Below are 27,984 nucleotides of genomic sequence, written 5' to 3' on the forward strand. Positions count from 1 at the left end.
ATCGTTCCCTGCAAGACCAGTAGTAGTTTCCGATGCACATCTGGATTCATTCTGTAATTTGTGGACCTTCAAAGTGTTGATAACACACAGAAATTGCCTCGGGATTGAATACAACAGTCATCATGCGCATTTTCCTCCATGGGAGTAATGTCTCAAACAGTTTACGCATTCATCGTTCCCTGGAGGACCATTAGTAGTTTCCGATGAACAACTGGGGGCATTCTGTAATGTGTGGACTATAAGAGTGTTGATGAAACACAGAAATTGCAATGGGATTGAATGCAACAGTCACCATGCGCATTTTCAACCATGGGAGTAATGTCTCAAACAGTCTACGTTTTGATCGTTCCCTGCAAGACCAGTAGCAGTTTCCGATACACATCTTGGGGATTTCAGTAATGTGTGGACTATCAGAGTGCTGATGAAACACAGAAATTGCATCGGGATTGAATACAACAGTCACCATGCGCACTTTCCTTTATGGGGGTAATGTCTCAAAGAGTTTACGATTTGATCGTTCCCTGGAAGACCAGTAGTAGTTTCCAATGAACATCTGGGGGCATTCTGTAATGTGTGGACTATCAGAGTTTTGATGAAACACAGAAATTGCATCGGGATTGAACACAACAGTCACCATGCGCACTTTCCTCCATTGGCGTAATCTCTCAAACAGTCTACGCTTTGATCGTCACCTGCAAGACCAGTAGTAGCTTCCGATGCACATCTGGAGGCATTCTGTAATCTGTGGACCTTCAAAGTGTTGATGAAACACAGAAATTGCATCGGGATTGAATACAACAGTCACCATGCGCACTTTCCTTCATGGGGGTAATGTCTCAAAGAGTTTACGATTTGATCGTTCCCTGGAAGACCAGTAGTAGTTTCCAATGAACATCTGGGGGCATTCTGTAATGTGTGGACTATCAGAGTTTTGATGAAACACAGAAATTGCCTCGGGATTGAATACAACAGACACCATGCGCAATTTACCTCCATGGGTGTAATGTCTCAAACAGTTTACGCTTTGACGATTCCTGGAAGACCAATAGTAGTTTCCGATGCACATCTTTAGGCATTCTGAAATCTGTGGACTATCAGAGTGTTGTTGTAACACAGAAATTGCAATGGGATTGAATACAACAGTCACCATGCGCACTTTCATCCATGGGAGTAATGTCTCAAACAGTCTACGCTTTGATCGTTCCCTGCAAGACCAGTAGCAGTTTCCGATGCACATCTTGGGGCCTTCAGTAATGTGTGGACTATCAGAGTGTTGATGAAACACAGAAATTGCATCGGGATTGAATACAATAGTCACCATGCGCACTTTCCTCCATGGGGGTAATGTCTCAAACAGTCTATGTTTGATCGCACCCAGGAAGACCAGTAGTAGTTTCCGATGCACATCTGGAGGCATTCTTTAATCTGTGGTCCTTCAATGTGTTGATGCAACACTGAAATTGCATCGGGATTGAATACAACAGTCACAATGCTCACTTTCCTCCATGGGAGTAATGTCTCAAACAGTCTACGGTTTGAACGTCCCCTGGATGACCAGTAGTAGTTTCCGATGCACATCTGGAGGCATTCTGAAATCTGTGGACTATCAGAGTGTTGATGAAACACAAACATTGCACCGGGAATGAATACAACAGTCACCATGCGCACTTTCCTCCACGGAAGTAATGTCTCAAACAGTTTACGCTATGATCGGTCAATGGAAGACCAGTAATAGTTTCCAATGCTCATCAGGGAGCATTCTGTAATCTGTGGACTTTCAGAGTGTTGATGAAACACAGAAATTGCATCGGGATTGAACACAACAGTCACCATGCGCACTTTCCTCCATTGGCGTAATGTCTCAAACAGTCTACGCTATGATCGTCCCCTGCAAGACCAGTAGTAGCTTCCGATGCACATCTGGAGGCATTCTGTAATCTGTGGACCTTCAAAGTGTTGATGAAACACAGAAATTGCCTCGCGATTGAATACAACAGTCACCATGCTCACTTTCCTCCATGGGAGTAATGTCTTATACAGTCTACGTTTTGATCGTTCCCTGCAAGACCAGTAGTAGTTTCCAATGCACATCTGGAGGCATTCTGTAATCTGTGGACCTTCAAAATGTTGATAACTCACAGAAATTGCCTCGGGATTGAATACAACAGTTATCATGCGCAATTTTCCTCCATGGGAGTAATGTCTCAAACAGTTTACGCTTTGATCGTTCCCTGGAAGACCAGTACTAGTGTCCGATGCCTATCTTTAGGCATTCTGTAATCTGTGGACTATCAGAGTGTTGTTTAAACACATAAATTGCAATGGGATTGAATACAACAGTCACCATGCGCACTTTCATCCATGGGAGTAATGTCTCAAACAGTCTACGCTTTGATCGTTCCCTGCAAGACCAGTAGCAGTTTCCGGTGCACATCTTGGGGCCTTCAGTAATGTGTGGACTATCAGAGTGTTGATGAAACACAGAAATTGCATCAGGATTGAATACAATAGTCACCATGCGCACTTTCCTCCATGGGGTAATGTCTCAAACAGTTTACGCTTTGATCGTTCTCTGGAAGACCAGTAGTAGTTTCCGATGCACATCTGGAGGCATTCTGTAATATGTGGACCTTCAAAGTGTTGATGAAACACAGAAATTTCTGTGGGATTGAATACAACATTCACCATGCGCACTTTCCTCCATGGGAGTAATGTCTCAAACACTCTACGGTTTGATCGTTTCCTGGAAGACCAGTAGTAGTTTCCGATGCACATCTTGAGGCATTCTGTAATCTGTGGACTATCAGAGTGTTGATGAAACACAGAAATTGCATCGGGATTGAATACAACAGTCACCATGCTCCCTTTCGTCCATGGGAGTAATGTCTCATACAGGCTACGCTTTGATCGTTCCCTGCAAGACCAGTATTAGTTTCCGATGCACATCTGGAGGCATTCTGTAATCTGGAGACTATCGGAGTGTTGATGAAACACAGAAATTGCATCGGGATTGAATACAACAGTCACCATGCGCACTTTCCGCCACGGGAGTAAAGTCTCAAACAGTTTACGCTTTTATCGTTCCCTGGAAGACCAGTAGTAGTTTCCGATGCACATCTGGGAGCATTCTGTAATCTGTGGACTATCAGAGTGTTGATGAAACACTGAAATTGCATCGGGATTGTATACAACAGTCAATATGCTCACTTTCCTCAATGGGAGTAATGTCTTATACAGTCTACGCTTTGATCGTTCCCTGCAAGACCAGTAGTAGTTTCCGATGCACATCTGGATTCATTCTGTAATTTGTGGACCTTCAAAGTGTTGATAACACACAGAAATTGCCTCGGGATTGAATACAACAGTCATCATGCGCATTTTCCTCCATGGGAGTAATGTCTCAAACAGTTTACGCATTCATCGTTCCCTGGAGGACCATTAGTAGTTTCCGATGAACAACTGGGGGCATTCTGTAATGTGTGGACTATAAGAGTGTTGATGAAACACAGAAATTGCAATGGGATTGAATACAACAGTCACCATGCGCATTTTCAACCATGGGAGTAATGTCTCAAACAGTCTACGTTTTGATCGTTCCCGGCAAGACCAGTAGCAGTTTCCGATGCACATCTTGGGGATTTCAGTAATGTGTGGACTATCAGAGTGCTGATGAAACACAGAAATTGCATCGGGATTGAATACAACAGTCACCATGCGCACTTTCCTTCATGGGGGTAATGTCTCAAAGAGTTTGCGATTTGATCGTTCCCTGGAAGACCAGTAGTAGTTTCCAATGAACATCTGGGGGCATTCTGTAATGTGTGGACTATCAGAGTTTTGATGAAACACAGAAATTGCATCGGGATTGAACACAACAGTCACCATGCGCACTTTCCTCCATTGGCGTAATCTCTCAAACAGTCTACGCTTTGATCGTCACCTGCAAGACCAGTAGTAGCTTCCGATGCACATCTGGAGGCATTCTGTAATCTGTGGACCTTCAAAGTGTTGATGAAACACAGAAATTGCATCGGGATTGAATACAACAGTCACCATGCGCACTTTCCTTCATGGGGGTAATGTCTCAAAGAGTTTACGATTTGATCGTTCCCTGGAAGACCAGTAGTAGTTTCCAATGAACATCTGGGGGCATTCTGTAATGTGTGGACTATCAGAGTTTTGATGAAACACAGAAATTGACTCGGGATTGAATACAACAGACACCATGCGCAATTTACCTCCATGGGTGTAATGTCTCAAACAGTTTACGCTTTGACGATTCCTGGAAGACCAATAGTAGTTTCCGATGCACATCTTTAGGCATTCTGAAATCTGTGGACTATCAGAGTGTTGTTGAAACACAGAAATTGCAATGGGATTGAATTCAACAGTCACCATGCGCACTTTCATCCATGGGAGTAATGTCTCAAACAGTCTACGCTTTGATCGATCCCTGCAAGACCAGTAGCAGTTTCCGATGCACATCTTGGGGCCTTCAGTAATGTGTGGACTATCAGAGTGTTGATGAAACACAGAAATTGCATCGGGATTGAATACAATAGTCACCATGCGCACTTTCCTCCATGGGGGTAATGTCTTAAACAGTTTACGCTTTGATCGTTCTCTGGAAGACCAGTAGTAGTTTCCGATGCACATCTGGAGGCATTCTGTAATATGTGGACCTTCAAAGTGTTGATGAAACACAGAAATTTCTGTGGGATTGAATACAACAGTCATCATGCGCACTTTCCTCCATGGGTGTAATGTCTCAAACACTCTACGCTTTGATCGTTTCCTGGGAGACCAGTAGTAGTTTCCAATGCACATCAGGGAGCATTCTGTAATCTGTGGACTATCAGAGTGTTGATGACTCACAGAAATTGCAGCGGCATTGAATACAACAGACACCATGCGCACTTTCATCCATGGGAGTAATGTCTCAAACATTCTACGCTTTGATCGATTCCTGCAAGGCTAGTAGTAGCTTCTGATGCACATCTGGAGGCATTCTGTAATCTGTGGACCTTCAAAGTGTTGATGAAACACAGAAATTGCATCGGGATTGAATACAACAGTCACCATGCGCACTTTCCTCCATGGGAGTAATGTCTCAAACAGTCTATGTTTGATCGCACCCAGGAAGACCAGTAGTAGTTTCCGATGCACATCTGGAGGCATTCTTTAATCTGTGGTCCTTCAATGTGTTGATGCAACACTGAAATTGCATCGGGATTGAATACAACAGTCACAATGCTCACTTTCCTCCATGGGAGTAATGTCTCAAACAGTCTACGGTTTGAACGTCCCCTGGATGACCAGTAGTAGTTTCCGATGCACATCTGGAGGCATTCTGAAATCTGTGGACTATCAGAGTGTTGATGAAACACAAACATTGCACCGGGAATGAATACAACAGTCACCATGCGCACTTTCCTCCACGGAAGTAATGTCTCAAACAGTTTACGCTTTGATCGGTCAATGGAAGACCAGTAATAGTTTCCAATGCTCATCAGGGAGCATTCTGTGATCTGTGGACTTTCAGAGTGTTGATGAAACACAGAAATTGCATCGGGATTGAATAACACAGTCACCATGCGCACTTTCCTCCATGGGAGTAATGTCTCAAACAGTCTACGCTTTGATCGATCCCTGCAAGACCAGTAGCAGTTACCGTTGCACATCTTGGGGCATTCAGTAATGTGTGGACTATCAGAGTGTTGATGAAACACAGAAATTGCATCGGGATTGAATACAACGGTCACCATGCGCACTTTCCTCCATGGGAGTAATGTCTCAAACAATTTACGCTTTGATCGTTCCCTGGAAAACCAGTAGTAGGTTCCGATGCACATCTGGGGGCATTCTGTAATGTGTGGACTATAAGAGTGTTGATGAACCACAGAAATTGCAACGGGATTGAATACAACAGTCACCATGCGCACTTTCATCCATGGGAGTAATGTCTCAAACTTTGATCGTTCCCTGCAAGACTAGTATCAGTTTCCGATGCACATCTTGGGGCCTTCAGTAATGTGTGGACTATCAGAGTGTGGATGAAACACAGAAATTGCATCGGGATTGAATACAACGGTCACCATGCGCACTTTCCTCCATGGGAGTAATGACTCAAACAGTCTACGCTTTGATCGTTCCCTGGAAAACCAGTAGTAGTTTTCGATGAACATCTGGGGGACTATCAGAGTGTTGATGAATTACAGAAATTGCATCGGGATTGAATACAACAGTCACCATGCGCAATTTTCCTCCGTGGGAGTAATGTCTCAACAGTTTACGCTTTGACGATTCCTGGAAGACCAGTAGTAGTTTCCGATGCACATCTGGAGGCATTCTGATATCTGTGGACTATCAGAGTGTTGATGAAACACAGAAATTGCTTTGGGATTGTATACAACAGTCACCATGCGCACTTTCCTCAATGGGAGAAATGTCTCAAACAGTTCACGCTTTGATCGTTCCCTGGAAGACCAGTAGTAGTTTCCGATGCACATCTGGGGGCATTCTGTAATGTGTGGAATATCAGAGCGTTGATGAAACACAGAAATTGCATCGGGATTAAATACAACAGTCACCATGCGCACTTTCCTCCATGGGAGTAATGTCTCAAACATTTTACGCTCTGATCGTTTCCTGGAAGACCAGTAGTACTTTCCGATGCACATCTGGGGGCATTCAGTAATGTGTGGACTATAAGAGTGTTGATGAAACACAGAAATTGCAATGGGATTGAATAAAACAGTCACCATGCGCATTTTCAACCATGGGAGTAATGTCTCAAACAGTTTACGCTTTGATCGTTCCCTGGAAGACCAGTAGTAGTTTCCGATGCCTATCTGGAGGCATTCTGTAATCTGTGGTCTATCAGGCTGTTGTTGAAACACATAAATTGCATCGTGATTGAATACAACAATCACCATGCGCAATTTTCCTCCGTGGGAGTAATGTCACAACAGTTTACGCTTTGACGATTCCTGGAAGACCAGTAGTAGTTTCCGATGCACATCTGGAGGCATTCTGATATCTGTGGACTATCAGAGTGTTGATGAAACACAGAAATTGCTTTGGGATTGTATACAACAGTCACCATGCGCACTTTCCTCAATGGGAGAAATGTCTCAAACAGTTCACGCTTTGATCGTTCCCTGGAAGACCAGTAGTAGTTTCCGATGCACATCTGGGGGCATTCTGTAATGTGTGGAATATCAGAGCGTTGATGAAACACAGAAATTGCATCCGGATTAAATACAACAGTCACCATGCGCACTTTCCTCCATGGGAGTAATGTCTCAAACATTTTACGCTCTGATCGTTTCCTGGAAGACCAGTAGTACTTTCCGATGCACATCTGGGGGCATTCTGTAATGTGTGGACTATAAGAGTGTTGATGAAACACAGAAATTGCAATGGGATTGAATACAACAGTCACCATGCGCATTTTCAACCATGGGAGTAATGTCTCAAACAGTCTACGATTTGATCGTTCCCTGCAAGACCAGTAGCAGTTTCCGATGCACATCTTGGGGCCTTCAGTAATGTGTGGACTATCAGAGTGCTGATGAAACATAGAAATTGCATCGGGATTGAATACAACAGTCACCATGCGCACTTTCCTTCATGGGGGTAATGTCTCAAAGAGGTTACGATTTGATCGTTCCCTGGAAGACCAGTAGTAGTTTCCAATGAACATCTGGGGGCATTCTGTAATGTGTGGACTATCAGAGTTTTGATGAAACACAGAAATTGCATTGGGATTGAACACAACAGTCACCATGCGCACTTTCCTCCATTGAAGTAATCTCTCAAACAGTCTACGCTTTGATCGTCACCTGCAAGACCAGTAGTAGCTTCCGATGCACATCTGGAGGCATTCTGTAATCTGTGGACCTTCAAAGTGTTGATGAAACACAGAAATTGCATCGGGATTGAATACAACAGTCACCATGCGCACTTTCCTTCATGGGGGTAATGTCTCAAAGAGTTTACGATTTGATCGTTCCCTGGAAGACCAGTAGTAGTTTCCAATGAACATCTGGGGGCATTCTGTAATGTGTGGACTATCAGAGTTTTGATGAAACACAGAAATTGCCTCGGGATTGAATACAACAGACACCATGCGCAATTTACCTCCATGGGTGTAATGTCTCAAACAGTTTACGCTTTGACGATTCCTGGAAGACCAATAGTAGTTTCCGATGCACATCTTTAGGCATTCTGAAATCTGTGGACTATCAGAGTGTTGTTGAAACACAGAAATTGAAATGGGATTGAATACAACAGTCACCATGCGCACTTTCATCCATGGGAGTAATGTCTCAAACAGTCTACGCTTTGATCGTTCCCTGCAAGACCAGTAGCAGTTTCCGATGCACATCTTGGGGCCTTCAGTAATGTGTGGACCTTCAGAGTGTTGATGAAACACAGAAATTGCATCGGGATTGAATACAATAGTCACCATGCGCACTTTCCTCCATGGGGGTAATTTCTCAAACAGTTTACGCTTTGATCGTTCTCTGGAAGACCAGTAGTAGTTTCCGATGCACATCTGGAGGCATTCTGTAATATGTGGACCTTCAAAGTGTTGATGAAACACAGAAATTTCTGTGGGATTGAATACAACAGTCACCATGCGCACTTTCCTCCATGGGTGTAATGTCTCAAACACTCTACGCTTTGATCGTTTCCTGGAAGACCAGTAGTAGATTCCGATGCACATCATGAGGCATTCTGTAATATGTGGACTATCAGAGTGTTGATGAAACACAGAAATTGCATCGGGATTGAACACAACAGTCACCATGCTCACTTTCCTCCATGGGAGTAATCTCGTATACAGGCTACGCTTTGATCGTTCCCTGCAAGACCAGTATTAGTTTCCGATGCACATCTGGAGGCATTCTGTAATCTGGGGACTATCAGAGTGTTGATGAAACACAGAAATTGCATCGGGATTGAATACAACAATCACCATGCGCACTTTCCTCCACGGGAGTAATGTCTCAAAGAGTTTGCTCTTTGATCGGTCAATGGAAGACCAGTAATAGTTTCCAATTCACATCAGGGAGCATTCTGTAATCTGTGGACTATCAGAGTGTTGTTGACTCACAGAAATTGCAGCGGCATTGAATACAACAGACACCATGCGCACTTTCATCCATGGGAGTAATGTCTAAATATTCTACGCTTTGATCGATTCCTGCAAGGCTAGTAGTAGCTTCTGATGCACATCTGGAGGCATTCTGTAATCTGTGGACCTTCAAAGTGTTGATGAAACACAGAAATTGCATCGGGATTGAATACAACAGTCACCATGCGCACTTTCCTCCATGGGAGTAATGTCTCAAACAGTCTATGTTTGATCGCACCCAGGAAGACCAGTAGTAGTTTCCGATGCACATCTGGAGGCATTCTTTAATCTGTGGTCCTTCAATGTGTTGATGCAACACCGAAATTGCATCGGGATTGAATACAACAGTCACAATGCTCACTTTCCTCCATGGGAGTAATGTCTCAAACAGTCTACGGTTTGAACGTCCCCTGGATGACCAGTAGTAGTTTCCGATCCACATCTGGAGGCATTCTGAAATCTGTGGACTATCAGAGTGTTGATGAAACACAAACATTGCACCGGGAATGAATACAACAGTCACCATGCGCACTTTCCTCCACGGAAGTAATGTCTCAAACAGTTTACGCTTTGATCGGTCAATGGAAGACCAGTAATAGTTTCCAATGCTCTTCAGGGAGCATTCTGTAATCTGTGGACTTTCAGAGTGTTGATGAAACACAGAAATTGCATCGGGATTGAATAACACAGTCACCATGCGCACTTTCCTCCATGGGAGTAATGTCTCAAACAGTCTACGCTTTGATCGTTCCCTGCAAGACCAGTAGCAGTTACCGTTGCACATCTTGGGGCATTCAGTAATGTGTGGACTATCAGAGTGTTGATGAAACACAGAAATTGCATCGGGATTGAATACAACGGTCACCATGCGCACTTTCCTCCATGGGAGTAATGTCTCAAACAATTTACGCTTTGATCGTTCCCTGGAAAACCAGTAGTAGGTTCCGATGCACATCTGGGGGCATTCTGTAATGTGTGGACTATAAGAGTGTTGATGAACCACAGAAATTGCAACGGGATTGAATACAACAGTCACCATGCGCACTTTCATCCATGGGAGTAATGTCTCAAACTTTGAACGTTCCCTGCAAGACTAGTATCAGTTTCCGATGCACATCTTGGGGCCTTCAGTAATGTGTGGACTATCAGAGTGTGGATGAAACACAGAAATTGCATCGGGATTGAATACAACGGTCACCATGCGCACTTTCCTCCATGGGAGTAATCACTCAAACAGTCTACGCTTTGATCGTTCCCTGGAAAACCAGTAGTAGTTTCCGATGAACATCTGGGGGCATTCTGTAATGTGTGGACTATCAGAGTGTTGATGAATTACAAAAATTGCATCGGGATTGAATACAACTCTCACCATGCGCACTTTCCTCCACGGGAGTAATGTCTCAAACAGTTTACGCTTTGATCGTTCCCTGGAAGACCAGTAGTAGTTTCCGATGCCTATCTGGAGGCATTCTGTAATCTGTGGTCTATCAGGGTGTTGTTGACACACATAAATTGCATCGGGATTGAATACAACAGTCACCATGCGCAATTTTCCTCCGTGGGAGTAATGTCTCAACAGTTTACGCTTTGACGATTCCTGGAAGACCAGTAGTAGTTTCCGATGCACATCTGGAGGCATTCTGATATCTGTGGACTATCAGAGTGTTGATGAAACACAGAAATTGCTTTGGGATTGTATACAACAGTCACCATGCGCACTTTCCTCAATGGGAGAAATGTCTCAAACAGTTCACGCTTTGATCGTTCCCTGGAAGACCAGTAGTAGTTTCCGATGCACATCTGGGGGCATTCTGTAATGTGTGGAATATCAGAGCGTTGATGAAACACAGAAATTGCATCGGGATTAAATACAACAGTCACCATGCGCACTTTCCTCCATGGGAGTAATGTCTCAAACATTTTACGCTCTGATCGTTTCCTGGAAGACCAGTAGTACTTTCCGATGCACATCTGGGGGCATTCTGTAATGTGTGGACTATAAGAGTGTTGATGAAACACAGAAATTGCAATGGGATTGAATACAACTCTCACCATGCGCACTTTCCTCCACGGGAGTAATGTCTCAAACAGTTTACGCTTTGATCGTTCCCTGGAAGACCAGTAGTAGTTTCCGATGCCTATCTGGAGGCATTCTGTAATCTGTGGTCTATCAGGGTGTTGTTGAAACACATAAATTGCATCGGGATTGAATACAACAGTCACCATGCGCAATTTTCCCCCGTGGGAGTAATGTCTCAACAGTTTACGCTTTGACGATTCCTGGAAGACCAGTAGTAGTTTCCGATGCACATCTGGAGGCATTCTGATATCTGTGGACTATCAGAGTGTTGATGAAACACAGAAATTGCTTTGGGATTGTATACAACAGTCACCATGCGCACTTTCCTCAATGGGAGAAATGTCTCAAACTGTTCACGCTTTGATCGTTCCCTGGAAGACCAGTAATAGTTTCCGATGCACATCTGGGGGCATTCTGTAATGTGTGGAATATCAGAGCGTTGATGAAACACAGAAATTGCATCGGGATTAAATACAACAGTCACCATGCGCACTTTCCTCCATGGGAGTAATGTCTCAAACATTTTACGCTCTGATCGTTTCCTGGAAGACCAGTAGAACTTTCCGATGCACATCTGGGGGCATTCTGTAATGTGTGGACTATAAGATTGTTGATGAAACACAGAAATTGCAATGGGATTGTATACAACAGTCACCATGCGCATTTTCAACCATGGGAGTAATGTATCAAACAGTCTACGTTTTGATCGTTCCCTGCAAGACCAGTAGCAGTTTCCGATGCACATCTTGGGGCCTTCAGTAATGTGTGGACTATCAGAGTGCTGATGAAACACAGAAATTGCATCGGGATTGAATACAACAGTCACCATGCGCACTTTCCTTCATGGGGGTAATGTCTCAAACAGTTTACGATTTGATCGTTCCCTGGAAGACCAGTAGTAGTTTCCAATGAACATCTGGGGGCATTCTGTAATGTGTGGACTATCAGAGTTTTGATGAAACACAGAAAGTGCATCGGGATTGAACACAACAGTCACCATGCGCACTTTCCTCCATTGGCGTAATGTCTCAAACAGTCTACGCTTGATCGTCCCCTGCAAGACCAGTAGTAGCTTCCGATGCACATCTGGAGGCATTCTGTAATCTGTGGACCTTCAAAGTGTTGATGAAACACAGAAATTGCCTCGCGATTGAATACAACAGTCACCATGCTCACTTTCCTCCATGGGAGTAATGTCTTATACAGTCTACGTTTTGATCGTTCCCTGCAAGACCAGTAGTAGTTTCCAATGCACATCTGGAGGCATTCTGTAATCTGTGGACCTTCAAAGTGTTGATAACTCACAGAAATTGCCTCGGGATTGAATACAACAGTTATCATGCGCATTTCCTCCATGGGAGTAATGTCTCAAACAGTTTACGCTTTGATCGTTCCCTGGAAGACCAGTAGTAGTGTCCGATGCCTATCTGGAGGCATTCTGTAATCTGTGGACTATCAGAGTGTTGTTTAAACACATAAATTGCAATGGGATTGAATACAACAGTCACCATGCGCACTTTCATCCATGGGAGTAATGTCTCAAACAGTCTACGCTTTGATCGTTCCCTGCAAGACCAGTAGCAGTTTCCGATGCACATCTTGGGGCCTTCAGTAATGTGTGGACTATCAGAGTGTTGATGAAACACAGAAATTGCATCGGGATTGAATACAATAGTCACCATGCGCACTTTCCTCCATGGGGTAATGTCTCAAACAGTTTACGCTTTGATCGTTCTCTGGAAGACCAGTAGTAGTTTCCGATGCACATCTGGAGGCATTCTGAAATATGTGGACCTTCAAAGTGTTGATGAAACACAGAAATTTCTGTGGGATTGAATACAACAGTCACCATGCGCACTTTCCTCCATAGGAGTAATGTCTCAAACACTCTACGCTTTGATCGTTTCCTGGAAGACCAGTAGTAGTTTCCGATGCACATCTTGAGGCATTCTGTAATCTGTGGACTATCAGAGTGTTGATGAAACACAGAAATTGCATCGGGATTGAATACAACAGTCACCATGCTCACTTTCGTCCATGGGAGTAATGTCTCATACAGGCTACGCTTTGATCGTTCCCTGCAAGACCAGTATTAGTTTCCGATGCACATCTGGAGGCATTCTGTAATCTGGAAACTATCAGAGTGTTGATGAAACACAGAAATTGCATCGGGATTGAATACAACAGTCACCATGCGCACTTTCCGCCACGGGAGTAAAGTCTCAAACAGTTTACGCTTTGATCGTTCCCTGGAAGACCAGTAGTAGTTTCCGATGCACATCTGGGAGCATTCTGTAATCTGTGGACTATCAGAGTGTTGATGAAACACAGAAATTGCATCGGGATTGTATACAACAGTCAATATGCTCACTTTCCTCAATGGGAGTAATGTCTTATACAGTCTACGCTTTGATCGTTCCCTGCAAGACCAGTAGTAGTTTCCGATGCACATCTGTATTCATTCTGTAATTTGTGGACCTTCAAAGTGTTGATAACACACAGAAATTGCCTCGGGATTGAATACAACAGTCATCATGCGCATTTTCCTCCATGGGAGTAATGTCTCAAACAGTTTACGCATTCATCGTTCCCTGGAGGACCATTAGTAGTTTCCGATGAACAACTGGGGGCATTCTGTAATGTGTGGACTATAAGAGTGTTGATGAAACACAGAAATTGCAATGGGATTGAATACAACAGTCACCATGCGCATTTTCAACCATGGGAGTAATGTAACAGTTTACGCTTTGATCGTTCCCTGGAAGACCAGTAGTAGTGTCCGATGCCTATCTGGAGGCATTCTGTAATCTGTGGACTATCAGAGTGTTGTTTAAACACATAAATTGCATCGGGATTGAATACAACAGACACCATGCGCACTTTCATCCATGGGAGTAATGTCTCAAACAGTCTACGCTTTGATCGTTCCCTGCAAGACCTGTAGCAGTTTCCGATGCACATCTTGGGGCCTTCAGTAATGTGTGGACTATCAGAGTGTTGATGAAACACAGAAATTGCATCGGGATTGAGTACAATAGTCACCATGCGCACTTTCCTCCATGGGGGTAATGTCTCAAACAGTTTACGCTTTGATCGTTCTCTGGAAGACCAGTAGTAGTTTCCGATGCACATCTGGAGGCATTCTGTAATATGTGGACCTTCAAAGTGTTGATGATACACAGAAATTTCTGTGGGATTGAATACAACAGTCACCATGCGCACTTTCCTCCATGGGTGTAATGTCTCAAACACTCTACGCTTTGATCGTTTCCTGGAAGACCAGTAGTAGATTCCGATGCACATCTTGAGGCATTCTGTAATCTGTGGACTATCAGAGTGTTGATGAAACACAGAAATTGCATCGGGATTGAATACAACAGTCACCATGCTCACTTTCCTCCATGGGAGTAATCTCGTATACAGGCTACGCTTTGATCGTTCCCTGCAAGGTCAGTATTAGTTTCCGATGCACATCTGAAGGCATTCTGTAATCTGGGGACTATCAGAGTGTTGATGAAACACAGAAATTGCATCGGGATTGAATACAACAGTCACCATGCGCACTTTCCGCCACGGGAGTAAAGTCTCAAACAGTTTACGCTTTGATCGTTCCCTGGAAGACCAGTAGTAGTTTCCGAAGCACATCTGGGAGCATTCTGTAATCTGTGGACTATCAGAGTGTTGATGAAACACAGACATTGCATCGGGACTGTATACAACAGTCAATATGCTCACTTTCCTCAATGGGAGTAATGTCTTATACAGTCTACGCTTTGATCGTTCCCTGCAAGACCAGTAGTAGTTTCCGATGCACATCTGGATTCATTCTGTAATTTGTGGACCTTCAAAGTGTTGATAACACACAGAAATTGCCTCGGGATTGAATACAACAGTCATCATGCGCATTTTCCTCCATGGGAATAATGTCTCAAACAGTTTACGCATTCATCGTTCCCTGGAGGACCATTAGTAGTTTCCGATGAACAACTGGGGGCATTCTGTAATGTGTGGACTATAAGAGTGTTGATGAAACACAGAAATTGCAATGGGATTGAATACAACAGTCACCATGCGCACTTTCATCCATGGGAGTAATGTCTCAAACAGTATACGCTTTGATCGTTCCCTGCAAGACCAGTAGCAGTTTCCGATGCACATCTTGGGGCCTCCAGTAATGTGTGGACTATCAGAGTGTTGATGAAACACAGAAATTGCATCGGGATTGAATACAACTGTCACCATGCGTACTTTGCTCCATGGGAGTAATGTCTCAAAGAGTTTTCGCTTTGATCGTTCCCTGGAAGACCAGTAGTAGTTTCCGATGCACACCTGGGGGCCTTCTGTAATGTGTGGACTATCAGAGTGTTGATGAAACACAGAAAATGCATCGGGACCTTCAAAGTGTTGATGAAACACAGAAATTGCCGCGGGATTGAATATAACCGTCACCAAGCGCACTTTCCTCTATGGGAGTAATGTCTCAAACACTCTACAATTTCATCGTTACCTGGAAGACCAATAGTAGTTTCCGATGCACCTCTCGAGGCAGTCTGTAACCTGTGGACCTTCAAAGTGTTGATGAAACACTGAAATTGCATCGGGAATGAATACAACAGTCATCATGCGCACTTTCCTCCATGGGAGTAATGTCTCAAACAGCCTACGCTAGGATCGTTCCCTGCAAGACCAGTAGTAGTTTCCGATGCACATCCGTTGTCTTTCTGTAATCTGTGGACTATCAGAATGTTGATGAAACACAGAAATTGCATCGGGATTGAATACAACAGTCACCATGCGTACTTTCATCCATGGGAGTACTGTCTCAAACAGTCTACGCTTTGATCGTTCCCTGCAAGACCAGTAGTAGTTTGCGATGCACATCTTTGGCCTTCTGTAATGTGTGGACAATCAGAGTGTTGATGAAACACAAAATGTGCATCGGGATTGAATACAACAGTCACCATCCGCAACTTTCCTCCATGGGAGTAATGTCTCAAACAGTTTACGCTTTCATCGTTCCCTGGAAGACCAGTAGTAGTTTCCGATGCATATCTGGAGGCATTCTGTAATCTGTGGACCTTCAAAGTGTTGATGAAACACTGAAATTGCATCGGGATTGAATACAACAGTCACCATGCGCTCTTTCCTCCATGGGAGTATATCTCAAACAGTCTACGCTTTGATCGTTCCCTGGAAGACCAGTAGTAGTTTCCGATGCACATCTGGAGGCATTCTGAAATCTGTGGACTATCAGAGTGTTGATGAAACACAGAAATTGCATTGGGATTGTATACAACAGTCACCATGCGCACTTTCCTTCATGGGAGTAATGTCTCAAACAGTTTACGCTTTGTTCGTTCCCTGGAAGACCAGTAGTAGTTTCCGGTGCACATCTGGAGGCATTCTGTAATCTGTGGACCTTCAAAAAGTTGATGAAACACTGAAATTGCATCGGGATTGAATACAACAGTCACCATGCGCACTTTCCTCCATGGAGTAATGTCTGAAACAGTCTACGCTTTGATCGTTCCCTGCAAGACCAGTAGTAGTTTCCGATGCACATCCGGAGGCATTCTGTAATCTTTGGACCTTCAAAGTGTTGATGAAACACAGAAGTTGCCTCCGGATTGAATACAACTGTCATCATTGCCATTTTCCTCCATGGGGGTAATGTCTCAAACAGTTTACGCTTTCATCGTTCCCTGGAAGACCAGTAGTAGTTTCCGATAAACATCTGGGGCCTTCTGTAATGTGTGGACTATCAGAATGTTGTTGAAACACATAAATTGCATCGGGATTGAATACAACAGACATCATGCGCACTTTCATCCATGGGAGTAATGTCTCAAACAGTCTACGCTTTGATCGTTCCCTGCAAGACCAGTAGCAGTTTCCGATGCACATCTTGGGGCCTTCAGTAATGTGTGGACTATCAGATTGTTGATGAAACACAGAAATTGCATCGGGATTGAATACAACTGTCACCATGCGCACTTTGCTCCATGGGAGTAATGTCTCAAAGAGTTTTCGCTTTGATCGTTCCCTGGAAGACCAGTAGTAGTTTCCGTTGCACACCTGGGGGCCTTCTGTAATGTGTGGAATATCAGAGTGTTGATGAAACACAGAAAATGCATCGGGACCTTCAAAGTGTTGATGAAACACAGAAATTGCCGCGGGATTGAATATAACAGTCACCAAGCGCACTTTCCTCTATAGGAGTAATGTCTCAAACACTCTACAATTTCATCGTTCCCTGGAAGACCAGTAGTAGTTTCCGATGCACCTCTCGAGGCAGTCTGTAACCAGTGGACCTTCAAAGTGTTGATGAAACACTGAAATTGCATCGGGAATGAATACAACAGTCATCATGCGCACTTTCCTCCATGGGAGTAATGTCTCAAACAGCCTACGCTAGGATCGTTCCCTGCAAGACCAGTAGTAGTTTCCGATGCACATCCGTTGTCTTTCTGTAATCTGTGGACTATCAGAATGTAGATGAAACACAGAAATTGCATCGGGATTGAATACAACAGTCACCATGCGTACTTTCATCCATGGGAGTAATGTCTCACACAGTCTACGCTTTGATCGTTCCCTGCAAGACCAGTAGTAGTTTGCGATGCACATCTTGGGCCTTCTGTAATGTGTGGACAATCAGAGTGTTGATGAAACACAGAAATTGCATCGGCATTGAATACAACAGTCACCATGCGCAACTTTCCTCCATGGGAGTAATGTCTCAAACAGTTTACGCTTTCATCGTTCCCTGGAAGACCAGTAGTAGTTTTCGATGCATATCTGGAGGCATTCTGTAATCTGTGGACCTTCAAAGTGTTGATGAAACACTGAAATTGCATCGGGATTGAATACAACAGTCACCATGCGCTCTATCCTCCATGGGAGTATATCTCAAACAGTCTACGCTTTGATCGTTCCCTGGAAGACCAGTAGTAGTTCCCGATGCACATCTGGAGGCATTCTGAAATATGTGGACTATCAGAGTGTTGATGAAACACAGAAATTGCATCGGGATTGTATACAACTGTCACCATGCGCACTTTTTTTCATGGGAGTAATGTCTCAAACAGTTTACGCTTTGTTCGTTCCCTGGAAGACCAGTAGTAGTTTCCGATGCACATCTGGAGGCATTCTGTAATCTGTGGACCTTCAAAAAGTTGATGAAACACTGAAATTGCATCGGGATTGAATACAACAGTCACCATGCGCACTTTCCTCCATGGGAGTAATGTCTGAAACAGTCTACGCTTTGATCGTTCCCTGCAAGACCAGTAGTAGTTTCCGATGCACATCTGGAGGCATTCTGTAATCTGTGGACCTTCAAAGTGTTGATGAAACACAGAAGTTGCCTCCGGATTGAATACAACTGTCATCATTGTCATTTTCCTCCATGGGAGTAATGTCTCAAAGAGTTTTCGCTTTGATCGTTCCCTGGAAGACCAGTAGTAGTTTCCGTTGCACACCTGGGGGCCTTCTGTAATGTGTGGAATATCAGAGTGTTGATGAAACACAGAAAATGCATCGGGACCTTCAAAGTGTTGATGAAACACAGAAATTGCCGCGGGATTGAATATAACAGTCACCAAGCGCACTTTCCTCTATAGGAGTAATGTCTCAAACACTCTACAATTTCATCGTTCCCTGGAAGACCAGTAGTAGTTTCCGATGCACCTCTCGAGGCAGTCTGTAACCAGTGGACCTTCAAAGTGTTGATGAAACACTGAAATTGCATCGGGAATGAATACAACAGTCATCATGCGCACTTTCCTCCATGGGAGTAATGTCTCAAACAGCCTACGCTAGGATCGTTCCCTGCAAGACCAGTAGTAGTTTCCGATGCACATCCGTTGTCTTTCTGTAATCTGTGGACTATCAGAATGTAGATGAAACACAGAAATTGCATCGGGATTGAATACAACAGTCACCATGCGTACTTTCATCCATGGGAGTAATGTCTCACACAGTCTACGCTTTGATCGTTCCCTGCAAGACCAGTAGTAGTTTGCGATGCACATCTTGGGCCTTCTGTAATGTGTGGACAATCAGAGTGTTGATGAAACACAGAAATTGCATCGGCATTGAATACAACAGTCACCATGCGCAACTTTCCTCCATGGGAGTAATGTCTCAAACAGTTTACGCTTTCATCGTTCCCTGGAAGACCAGTAGTAGTTTTCGATGCATATCTGGAGGCATTCTGTAATCTGTGGACCTTCAAAGTGTTGATGAAACACTGAAATTGCATCGGGATTGAATACAACAGTCACCATGCGCTCTATCCTCCATGGGAGTATATCTCAAACAGTCTACGCTTTGATCGTTCCCTGGAAGACCAGTAGTAGTTCCCGATGCACATCTGGAGGCATTCTGAAATATGTGGACTATCAGAGTGTTGATGAAACACAGAAATTGCATCGGGATTGTATACAACTGTCACCATGCGCACTTTTTTTCATGGGAGTAATGTCTCAAACAGTTTACGCTTTGTTCGTTCCCTGGAAGACCAGTAGTAGTTTCCGATGCACATCTGGAGGCATTCTGTAATCTGTGGACCTTCAAAAAGTTGATGAAACACTGAAATTGCATCGGGATTGAATACAACAGTCACCATGCGCACTTTCCTCCATGGGAGTAATGTCTGAAACAGTCTACGCTTTGATCGTTCCCTGCAAGACCAGTAGTAGTTTCCGATGCACATCTGGAGGCATTCTGTAATCTGTGGACCTTCAAAGTGTTGATGAAACACAGAAGTTGCCTCCGGATTGAATACAACTGTCATCATTGTCATTTTCCTCCATGGGGATAATGTCTCAAACAGTTTACGCTTTCATCGTTCCCTGGAAGACCAGTAGTAGTTTCCGATGAACATCTGGGGGCCTTCTGTAATGTGTGGACTATCAGAATGTTGTTGAAACACATAAATTGCATCGGGATTGAATACAACAGACATCATGCGCACTTTCATCCATGGGAGTAATGTCTCAAACAGTCTACGCTTTGATCGTTCCCTGCAAGACCAGTAGCAGTTTCCGATGCACATCTTGGGGCCTTCAGTAATGTGTGGACTATCAGAGTGTTGATGAAACACAGAAATTGCATCGGGATTGAATACAACAGTCACCATGCGCACTTTCCTCCATGGGAGTAATGTCTCAAACAGTTTACGGCTTGATCGCTCCCTGGAAGACCAGTAGTAGTTTCCGATGCACATCTTGGGGCATTCTGTAATGTGTGGAATATCAGAATGTTGATGAAAAACAGAAATTACATCGGGATTGAACACAACAGTCACCATGCCACTTTCCTCCATGGGCGTATTGTCTCAAACAGTCTACGCTTTGATCGTTCCCTGGAAGACCAGTAGTAGTTTCCGATGCACATCTGGAGGCATTCTGTAATTGTGGACCTTCTAAGTGTTGTAGAAATACAGAAATTGCTGTGGGATTGAATACAACAGTTACCATGCGCACTTTCTTCCATGGGAGTAATGTCCCAAACACTCTACGCTTTGATCGTTTCCTGGAAGACCAGTAATAGTTTCCGATGCACATCTGGAGGCATTCTGTAATCTGTGGACCTTCAAAGTGTTGATGAAACACAGAAATCGCCTCGGGATTGAATACAACAGTCATCATGCGCATTTTCCTCCATGGGAGTAATGTCTCAAACAGTTTACGCATTCATCGTTCCCTGGAAGACCAGTAGTAGTTTCCGATGAACATCTGGGGGCATTCTGTAATGTGTGGACTATCAGAGTGTTGTTGAAACACATAAATTGCATCGGGATTGAATACAACAGTCACCATGCGCACTTTCCTCCATGGGAGTAATGTCCCAAACAGTCTACGCTTTGATCGATTCCTGGAAGACCAGTAGTAGTTTCCGATGCACATCTGCAGGCACTCTGTAATCTGTGGACCTTCAAAGTGTTGATGAAACACAGAAATTTCTGTGGGATTGAATACAACAGTCACCATGCTCACTTTCCTCCATGGGAGTAATGTCTCAAACAGTTTAGGCATTCATCCTTCCCTGGAGGACCATTAGTAGTTTCCGATGAACAACTGGGGGCATTCTGTAATGTGTGGACTATAAGAGTGTTGATGAAACACAGAAATTGCAATGGGATTGAATACAACAGTCACCATGCGCACTTTCATCCATGGGAGTAATGTCTCAAACACTCTATGCTTTGATCGTTCCCTGCAAGACCAGTAGCAGTTTCCGATGCACACCTTGGGGCCTTCAGTAATGTGTGGACTATCAGAGTGTTGATGAAACACAGAAATTGCATTGGGATTGAATACAACAGTCACCATGCGCACTTTGCTCCATGGGAGTAATGTCTCAAAGAGTTTTCGCTTTGATCGTTCCCTGGAAGACCAGTAGTAGTTTCCGATGCACACCTGGGGGCCTTCTGTATTGTGTGGACTATCAGAGTGTTGATGAAACACAGATAATGCATCGGGACCTTCAAAGTGTTGATGAAACACAGAAATTGCCGCGTGATTGAATATAACAGTCACCAAGCGCACTTTCTTCTATGGGAGTAATGTCTCAAACACTCTACAATTTCATCGTTCCCTGGAAGACCAGTAGTAGTTTCCGATGCACCTCTCGAGGCAGTCTGTAACCTGTGGACCTTCAAAGTGTTGATGAAACACTGAAATTGCATCGGGAATGAATACAACAGTCATCATGCGCACTTTCCTCCATGGGAGTAATGTCTCAAACAGCCTACGCCAGGATCGTTCCCTGCAAGACCAGTAGTAGTTTCCGATGCACATCCATTGTCTTTCTGTAATCTGTGGACTATCAGAATGTTGATGAAACACAGACATTGCATCGGGATTGAATACAACAGTCATCATGCGTACTTTCATCCATGGGAGTAATGTCTCAAACAGTCTACGCTTTGATCGTTCCCTGCAAGACCAGTGGTAGTTTGCGATGCACATCTTGGGCCTTCTGTAATGTGTGGACAATCAGAGTGTTGATGAAACACAAAAATTGCATCGAGATTGAATACAACAGTCACCATGCGCAACTATCCTCCATGGGAGTAATGTCTCAAACAGTTTACGCTCTCATCGTTCCCTGGAAGACCAGTAATAGTTTCCGATGCACATCTGGAGGCATTCTGTAATCTGTGGACCTTCAAAAAGTTGATGAAACACTGAAATTGCATCGGGATTGAATACAACAGTCACCATGCGCACTTTCCTCCAAGGGAGTAATGTCTGAAACAGTCTACGCTTTGATCGTTCCCTGCAAGACCAGTAGTAGTTTCCGATGCACATCTGGAGGCATTCTGTAATCTATGGACCTTCTAAGTGTTGATGAAACACAGATATCGCCTCGGGATTGAATAGAACAGTCATCATGCGCATTTTCCTCCATGGGAGTAATGTCTCAAACAGTTTACGCATTCATCGTTCCCTGGAAGACCAGTAGTAGTTTCCAATGAACATCTGGGGGCATTCTGTAATGTGTCTACTATCAGAGTGTTGTTGAAACACATAACTTGCATCGGGATTGAATACAACAGTCACCATGCGCACTTTCCTCCATGGGAGTAATGTCTCAAACACTCTACGCTTTGATCGTTTCCTGGAAGACCAGTAGCAGTTTCCGATGCACATCTTGGGGCCTTCTGTAATGTGTGGACAATCAGAGTGTTGATGAAACACAAAAATTGCATCGAGATTGAATACAACAGTCACCATGCGCAACTCTCCTCCATGGGAGTAATGTCTCAAACAGTTTACGCTCTCATCGTTCCCTGGAAGACCAGTAGTAGTTTCCGATGCACATCTGGAGGCATTCTGTAATCTGTGGACCTTCAAAAAGTTGATGAAACACTGAAATTGCATCGGGATTGAATACAACAGTCACCATGCGCACTTTCCTCCAAGGGAGTAATGTCTGAAACAGTCTACGCTTTGATCGTTCCCTGCAAGACCAGTAGTAGTTTCCGATGCACATCTGGAGGCATTCTGTAATCTATGGACCTTCAAGGTGTTGATGAAACACAGAAATCGCCTCGGGATTGAATAGAAAAGTCATCATGCGCATTTTCCTCCATGGGAGTAATGTCTCAAACGGTCTACGCTTTGATCGATTCCTGGAAGACCAGTAGTAGTTTCCGATGCACATCTGCAGGCACTCTGTAATCTGTGGACCTTCAAAGTGTTGATGAAACACAGAAATTTCTGTGGGATTGAATACAACAGTCACCATGCGCACTTTCCTCCATGGGAGTAATGTCTCAAACACTCTACGCTTTGATCGTTTCCTGGAAGACCAGTAGTAGTTTCCGATGCACATCTTGAGGCATTCTGTAATCTGTGGACTATCAGAGTGTTGATGAAACACAGATTTTGCATCGGGATTGAATACAACAGTCACCATGCTCACTTTCCTCCATGGGAGTAATGTCTTATACAGGCTACGCTTTGATCGTTCCTGCAAGACCAGTATTAGTTTCCGATGCACATCTGGAGGCATTCTGTAATCTGGGGACTATCAGAGTGTTGATGAAACACAGAAATTGCAACGGGATTGAATACAACAGTCACCATGCGCACTTTCCGCCACGAGAGTAAAGTCTCAAACAGTTTACGCTTTCATCGTTCCCTGGAAGACCAGTAGTAGTTTCCGAAGCATATCTGGGAGCATTCTGTAATCTGTGCACTATCAGAGTGTTCATGAAACACAGAAATTGCATCGGGATTGTATACAACAGTCAATATGCTCACTTTCCTCAATGGGAGTAATGTCTTATACAGTCTACGCTTTGATCGTTCCCTGCAAGACCAGTAGTAGTTTCCGATGCACATCTGGATTCATTCTGTAATTTGTGGACCTTCAAAGTGTTGATAACACACAGAAATTGACTCGGGATTGAATACAACAGTCATCATGCGCATTTTCCTCCATGGGAGTAATGTCTCAAACAGTTTACGCATTCATCGTTCCCTGGAGGACCATTAGTAGTTTCCGATGAACAACTGGGGGCATTCTGTAATGTGTGGACTATAAGAGTGTTGATGAAACACAGAAATTGCAATGGGATTGAATACAACAGTCACCATGCGCACTTTCCTCCATGGGAGTAATGTCCCAAACAGTCTACGCTTTGATCGATTCCTGGAAGACCAGTAGTAGTTTCCGATGCACATCTGCAGGCACTCTGTAATCTGTGGACCTTCAAAGTGTTGATGAAACACAGAAATTTCTGTGGGATGAATACAACAGTCACCATGCTCACTTTCCTCCATGGGAGTAATGTCTCAAACAGTTTAGGCATTCATCCTTCCCTGGAGGACCATTAGTAGTTTCCGATGAACAACTGGGGGCATTCTGTAATGTGTGGACTATAAGAGTGTTGATGAAACACAGAAATTGCAATGGGATTGAATACAACAGTCACCATGCGCACTTTCATCCATGGGAGTAATGTCTCAAACACTCTATGCTTTGATCGTTCCCTGCAAGACCAGTAGCAGTTTCCGATGCACATCTTGGGGCCTTCAGTAATGTGTGGACTATCAGAGTGTTGATGAAACACAGAAATTGCATCGGGATTGAATACAACTGTCACCATGCGCACTTTGCTCCATGGGAGTAATGTCTCAAAGAGTTTTCGCTTTGATCGTTCCCTGGAAGACCAGTAGTAGTCTCCGATGCACACCTGGGGACCTTCTGTAATGTGTGGACTATCAGAGTGTTGATGAAACACAGAAAATGCATCGGGACCTTCAAAGTGTTGATGAAACACAGAAATTGCCGCGGGATTGAATATAACAGTCACCAAGCGCACTTTCCTCTATGGGAGTAATGTCTCAAACACTCTACAATTTCATCGTTCCCTGGAAGACCAGTAGTAGTTTCCGATGCACCTCTCGAGGCAGTCTGTAACCTGTGGACCTTCAAAGTGTTGATGAAAAACTGAAATTGCATCGGGAATGAATACAACAGTCATCATGCGCACTTTCCTCCATGGGAGTAATGTCTCAAACAGCCTACGCTAGGATCGTTCCCTGCAAGACCAGTAGTAGTTTCCGATGCACATCCGTTGTCTTTCTGTAATCTGTGGACTATCTGAATGTTGATGAAACACAGAAAATGCATCGGGATTGAATACAACAGTCACCATGCGTACTTTCATCCATGGGAGTAATGTCTCAAACAGTCTACGCTTTGATCGTTCCCTGCAAGACCAGTAGTAGTTTGCGATGCACATCTTGGGCCTTCTGTAATGTGTGGACAATCAGAGTGTTGATGAAACACAGAAATTGCATCGGGATTGAATACAACAGTCACCATGCGCAACTTTCCTCCATGGGAGTAATGTCTCAAACAGTTTACGCTTTCATCGTTCCCTGGAAGACCAGTAGTAGTTTCCGATGCATATCTGGAGGCATTCTGTAATCTGTGGACCTTCAAAGTGTTGATGAAACACTGAAATTGCATCGGGATTGAATACAACAGTCACCATGCGCTCTTTCCTCCATGGGACTATATCTCAAACAGTCTACGCTTTGATCGTTCCCTGGAAGACCAGTAGTACTTTCCGATGCACATCTGGAGGCATTCTGAAATCTGTGGACTATCAGAGTGTTGATGAAACACAGAAATTGCATCGGGATTGTATACAACAGTCACCATGCGCACTTTCCTTCATGGGAGTAATGTCTCAAACAGTTTACGCTTTGTTCGTTCCCTGGAAGACCAGTAGTAGTTTCCGATGCACATCTGGAGGCATTCTGTAATCTGTGGACCTTCAAAAAGTTGATGAAACACTGAAATTGCGTCGGGATTGAATACAACAGTCACCATGCGCACTTTCCTCCATGGGAGTAATGTCTGAAACAGTCTACGCTTTGATCGTTCCCTGCAAGACCAGTAGTAGTTTCCGATGCACATCTGGAGGCATTCTGTAATCTGTGGACCTTCAAAGTGTTGATGAAACACAGAAGTTGCCTCGGGATTGAATCAACTGTCATCATTGCCATTTTCCTCCATGGGGGTAATGTCTCAAACAGTTTACGTTCTCATCGTTCCCTGGAAGACCAGTAATAGTTTCCGATGAACATCTTGGGGCCTTCTTTAATGTGTGGACTATCAGAATGTTGTTGAAACACATAAATTGCATCGGGATTGAATACAACTGACATCATGCGCACTTTCATCCATGGGAGTAATGTCTCAAACAGTCTACGCTTTGATCGTTCCCTGCAAGACCAGTAGCAGTTTCCGATGCACATCTTGGGGCCTTCAGTAATGTGTGGACTATCAGAGTGTTGATGAAACACAGAAATTGCATCGGGATTGAATACAACAGTCACCATGCGCACTTTCCTCCATGGGAGTAATGTCTCAAACAGTTTACGATTTGATCGCTCCCTGGAAGACCAGTAGTAGTTTCCGATGAACATCTTGGGGCATTCTGTAATGTGTGGACTATAAGAGTGTTGATGAAACACAGAAATTGCAATGGGATTGAATACAACAGTCACCATGCGCACTTTCATCCATGGGAGTAATGTCTCAAACAGTCTACGCTTTGATCGTTCCCTGCAAGACCAGTAGCAGTTTCCGATGCACATCTTGGGGCCTTCAGTAATGTGTGGACTATCAGAGTGTTGATGAAACACAGAAATTGCATCGGGATTGAATACAACTGTCACCATGCGCACTTTGCTCCATGGGAGTAATGTCTCAAAGAGTTTTCGCTTTGATCGTTCCCTGGAAGACCAGTAGTAGTTTCCGATGCACACCTGGGGACCTTCTGTAATGTGTGGACTATCAGAGTGTTGATGAAACACAGAAAATGCATCGGGACCTTCAAAGTGTTGATGAAACACAGAAATTGCCGCGGGATTGAATATAACAGTCACCAAGCGCACTTTCCTCTATGGGAGTAATGTCTCAAACACTCTACAATTTCATCGTTCCCTGGAAGACCAGTAGTAGTTTCCGATGCACCTCTCGAGGCAGTCTGTAACCTGTGGACCTTCAAAGTGTTGATGAAAAACTGAAATTGCATCGGGAATGAATACAACAGTCATCATGCGCACTTACCTCCATGGGAGTAATGTCTCAAACAGCCTACGCTAGGATCGTTCCCTGCAAGACCAGTAGTAGTTTCCGATGCACATCCGTTGTCTTTCTGTAATCTGTGGACTATCTGAATGTTGATGAAACACAGAAAATGCATCGGGATTGAATACAACAGTCACCATGCGTACTTTCATCCATGGGAGTAATGTCTCAAACAGTCTACGCTTTGATCGTTCCCTGCAAGACCAGTAGTAGTTTGCGATGCACATCTTGGGCCTTCTGTAATGTGTGGACAATCAGAGTGTTGATGAAACACAGAAATTGCATCGGGATTGAATACAACAGTCACCATGCGCAACTTTCCTCCATGGGAGTAATGTCTCAAACAGTTTACGCTTTCATCGTTCCCTGGAAGACCAGTAGTAGTTTCCGATGCATATCTGGAGGCATTCTGTAATCTGTGGACCTTCAAAGTGTTGATGAAACACTGAAATTGCATCGGGATTGAATACAACAGTCACCATGCGCTCTTTCCTCCATGGGACTATATCTCAAACAGTCTACGCTTTGATCGTTCCCTGGAAGACCAGTAGTACTTTCCGATGCACATCTGGAGGCATTCTGAAATCTGTGGACTATCAGAGTGTTGATGAAACACAGAAATTGCATCGGGATTGTA

This window comes from Schistocerca gregaria, chromosome 3 (genome assembly GCF_023897955.1).
Source record: "Schistocerca gregaria isolate iqSchGreg1 chromosome 3, iqSchGreg1.2, whole genome shotgun sequence".
In the NCBI taxonomy this organism is placed as follows: Eukaryota; Metazoa; Arthropoda; class Insecta; order Orthoptera; family Acrididae; genus Schistocerca; species Schistocerca gregaria.